We start from the raw sequence: 5,094 nt of genomic DNA, 5'->3' as shown, positions 1-5,094 counted from the left end.
AAGCTGGCCCGGTTTGTTGCCTCGTTTCCATTGGCAACTCCCATGGAGACTGCGCTCGGGATGGAACACCCGATCGCGGTTACTTCCTGGTTCCGCGACGACTTCTCGATCACGTGCCCAGAGTACCGCTCACGTGATCGGGAGTCGACGCACATAAAAACCGGGAGTTCGAGTTTCTCACCGCTTCACAGCTGTTTCACGACACTGTTCGGCGCTTGCAGATATCACGTTACTTGGATATTTTGGATTTGGACTTTGGCTTATGAATCACGGACTGGTCTGCCTACTCCTCAATCTTGTCGCTCGGAACTGCACGGATCTCGGTACTCTGGACACTTTGCTTTGCTTAACGGATTGTTTACGGATTGCCCCTTTTTGACTCTACGATCTTCGGCCATTGGCTCTACGTGTTTTGGTTTCACTTGCCTTTCAAGTCACGGCAGAAACACAGGTACAGTCGGAACCGACCATCTGGGACACGACTGGCCGGATCTGCGGCACTCCCTCGCACCAGACCCAGTTACCCCAGTATCATCCCTGCTGGGTTTAGGTAAGAGATTATTGCACACTTCTTCATACCAAAGTACTGTGTTTGCCTGTGCTAATCTTAACTTCCTTCCAACAGCCTCTGGGGTCCTTGGCGTCATCAGATCCGGCGAACCATCAAACCACCTGTGGCCTCAAAGCTCGCACAGGGTGTTTATTTACACTTCCCTGTGGGTGATTTGTGGACAGAGGCCCATTACTCTTCACTACGCGGCAAGTCAGGACAGTACCACAAAAAACACCCTTACAGTGAGAAAAACACACTTAATAAGACAAAATTCAATCCACAAATATAAATCAAAGGTATTGAACAAAAAATTACGTTTTACACATGAAACGGTAAAAAGGCCAGAAATAATACAGACTGAGAACAACCCAGAACCGGCCTGACACAAATAATTCAGACTCGTATCAACCCAACATGTTTCTTTCCCATGAAAATTACAAGAATATTGGGAAATTATTCATGGGTATAGTAAAATGGCTGTTTTTCCGATGATCTTTCAATACGTGATACTTGAGACTCACTTGTTACTTCTTTCAGTCACCCTATAATTGTGTTTAGTAATCAATCATGGGTATCAGAAGAATATGGATTTCTTCTCAAATGGTTTATTTCGTAAAGTCCCGCTGCTTGGTAGAATAAAATTATAGGAACATCAGTGGATCCATAAATCATGTGGTTCCAAGTGGTTTACAGAAGGAGAGGCAGAGAGCTGTGTAATTCAAGCCGGCTCTCGTATTTCTTACACTTCGCTGATAGTGTGCGTCCTGAATTAAATACACATATCCGACGTAATATATTCGTGATACATTTTCTCTCCGATTAAATCAGTCAAATACACTCATCACTGTTGTCGAGTGCTACATTGTTTTCCTTTTTCAGTCGCAAGCAGGAACACCGTTTGCCATGAACCATTGTTTGTTATGACCTGGAAGAGAACAGGGACGAGAGATATCCAGGAACTCTTGCATATTCCACTGTTTAGTTGGGGTGGTGGTGCCATTTGTCTCTTTACAATAACCTATGAATTGGGGTTGTTTTTGGTTTAATGTTTTCCCAGTCACGTATTGGGGAGTTTTGGGAGTAGGTGTTTGTCTGCCATGATCTTTGGTGTAGAAAATTTAAGAAGGGAGGCTGAGGTTATTGTAAAAGAGTAGGACTCACCTCTGATCTCAATGTGTACCGGTATTTTGGGATTGTCTCCATGTACATAAGTCACTCTAACTAGGGCCGCGTTGTCCAGATCTTTGGTTGTAACTAAATCAGCCCTTATAGCGGTTTGCTTACTACCGGAGTCAATTAGGGCCCTTACTTGCCTCCCATTCACCCACGCCTTTTCATAGGTAAACTCAACAGGAGTTTGACACATGCAGATACTGAAAGTTTCTAGCTCCTCCTTGGATTCTTCCCATTCTTCGTCCTTCAAACAGCCTATTTCTATGGGTTCATCTTTTATATTCTTTGGGCAGTATCTAGCTAGATGCCCTGTTTCTCTACAAGAAAAACATATCAAAGGAGGTTGTCTACTTCCTTTTGCCTTCTCCTTTCTACTTTCATCCTTAGCCTTTGGATCAATTTTTCTACTTTGTATTCTCTCCCGGGGTATTCTTTCTTTACTCTTATGTGGTCCCCCTTGTTTATCTACTCCTTGAGGTTGGATTTGAGGAATGGACTTATGGGCCTTCCATTCTTCCCATCGATGTGTCAGGTGAAAGTGTTTAGCTGCATCCTAATGGTTCTGTGCAGTCTCAATGGCCGTGGCTACAGTAGGCCGATTTAACGGGAGGACAGATTTTTGTAAGAGGGGAGGTAAAGAATTTGTAAATTGTTCTAAGGTAATCATCATCTCCGTTAGTGCCTCTAGATTGACTCCAGGCTACAAATGGGTGACCGCGTTTCATCTAGTCTCTTTTTTAATAGATAATTAAAAGAATGCCATATTCAGGTAGATCAGGATATGAATTTGGTGGTACGATGGCGATAATTCCGCCACAAGGGAATTACTGTTATGGCTGCGGTGTCTGGCAGAATTACCGCCATATTTCAACTTGGCCGGAATGCTCGTCTGGTGGAATTACCACTGAAAATGAGTGCCATACGGTAATTCTGCTCGGAATCAGCAGGATTACTGTTACCGCCAATACATTCAGAGATAATTCTACTGGCAGAATTACCGCCGGCGTCTTGAAAAATCAAATCCACTCCGAATCCCTCCAGAGGATGGCTGTCATCTTTGTCAGCATCTGCAAAAAGGTCACGGTAGTTAGCACAGTCTCACGGGACTGCAAAGATTGCAGAAAAAGGGGGAGTTATCTCAAGGCCAGGGTCTGCAGCCTCCTGGTATCTGCCACAGGTGGCGGTAATGTGGACCCCCTTGTCCTAACCCAGTGGGAGAAGAAGGCCAGCAGCATCCTCCACATGGAGGCAATCAAGGGTGTTGGAAATGTTGAGGTTCGAGCCAGCATCCAAGGCAAAGCGAGTGAATATGAATGTCCCCCATCCCATGTCAATGCACTGGCCAAATTACGATGCCATGCATATGCCCCTCAGCAAAGATGCCCCCAACGGACAGTGGAATGTGCAACCAAATGCCAATGCACCCAAAGGCAATGCCACCAAATGCGTATTCAGGGGAAGTTGGGCAACCGTGCACATACCCATGCAACATACCCATGCACTGAACTTTGAATTAGCATGTGAGCCCATGCAACAATGAGCAGCACCCATGTGTGCTGGGAAAGGTCAAGTGCCTAAGTGAACCCTCAGCGCAACCACATTTACAGGCCACATCGCCAACCCAACAGGCAAAGGGAGCCTGCCAATGGGGTGTACACCCTAAGAAGACAATTCCCCCACCTTGCATTAGCCATATGCATTGACCTGCAATCGACTCTGCCCATTAGACCGCATGTCTGTATGATGACCTTGCACAACGTAGCATGAGTGACTTGCAAGCCCAGTATGCATGATGACTTAGAGCATGTCATTGTCCACCCAACAGGTTCACATTCGAATCAGGAGGAGGATACAGGCCTATCTACCTGCCATTGCAGGGCCACCAGTGGGACGACAACAACCATCTCCCCTGCACCACCCAGCAATAAGAAAAGCAGGAGTAAGGCCAGGAGCAAAGCACCGGGGCCCAGCAGCGCCACACCAGCTACAACCGGCACTCGACAGCTGGCCCCTGTGGTCATGTTAGGGGAGCCAGATGCTGCCACCAGTGCACTTCAAGCTGCACCTGCACTCCCCATCCGGCCCATGAGACCCCCTTGTCACCTGAGACAGATGACCATGCACATGTCCAGCATGACCTGGAATCAGAGGGTGATACCAATGCAAGTGGAGGTCACAGAGGATTCTGGTCCCCCTCCTGTTGCCAGAAGCCCTCCCCAGAGCCCACCACCAATTGCACACCATTCTCTTGAGGCAATATGGAGGAGGCTGGACACAGTGGAGCAGTCATAAGTAAACATGGAGACACTTGCAGATATTAAAGTCCAGCACCTGCAAGCATTCTGTCACTCTGTTGAGGGCGCCTCACAGAGGATTTCAAGATCCTTGGAGTGTGAGCAACGACAATCATCAGTGGCAACTACCGCCCTGGCCGTGGTGGAACAGAGGGTGAGAGATTCAATGCAGGCCGGCATGCTCCTGTCCCTCAAGCACATCTGGGGGACAGAGTCTGACCAGTCCACCTGAGTAACCCTCATGGAGGCATCTGCAGCTGGCAGCCCATGGCGCCGCTCCATGAGGAATGTGGCCTTCCGACAGCCAGGACGGCCTGGCAAGAGCAAGAGGCCAAAAAAATGAGTGACAAATTGCATTGCACCTTTTTTCACCAGGCACGAGATAGGTTGGTGGGTATGGGTGTTGGGGAGGGGGGAAGTTGGTGGGGAGGGTATGTTGGTGATGTTTTTTGTCACACTTGTTTATTAGATACTTATTCACTTGAAGCAATGCTAAGACATTCCTCATTGTGTGAATGTGATTTAGTCAATATGTGGCTATATGCAAAGGTGAGAAGATTGTGATTATCGATGTGATCAGAAATAATTGTCGATTAGTTCTTGCTTCACCAAACAACGAGCCCTTCCCTCCTCCCACTCACTGTGTGGCAGCACTGCATCTGCAGGTAGTGAGTCATTGTCTTCTGTGGGTGTCATGTGCTCATCAGGGTGCAGAAGGACATTTTGCTTGAAGCAGATGTTGTGCAGCATGGCACAGGCAAGAAATATTTATCCAACCTTCTCTAGCCTGTATATCAATACGCCTCCGGTCCAGCATAGACACCGAAAACGACCCTTCATCTTGCCAAATGCCCGCTCTATACACAGCCTGGTCCTGACCTGTGCCTTATTGTAGGCCACCTCCTGTGGCATACATGGATTGCACACAGGTGTCATTAGCCACGGTAGTTGGGGGTATACAGAGTAACCTGCAAGGGCAAAGGTCACAGGTGTCAGTCACAGTACATTGCGTATGTGTTGCCTTTTCAAAGGGCATGTTGATGGTCACTATGTGCATGCATTTTTGATGTTTTG

This window comes from Ambystoma mexicanum, chromosome 2p (genome assembly GCF_040938575.1).
Source record: "Ambystoma mexicanum isolate Mex_15411 chromosome 2p, UKY_AmexF1_1, whole genome shotgun sequence".
NCBI lineage: Eukaryota > Metazoa > Chordata > Amphibia > Caudata > Ambystomatidae > Ambystoma > Ambystoma mexicanum.
Note: the sequence above shows the minus strand (reverse complement) of the source record.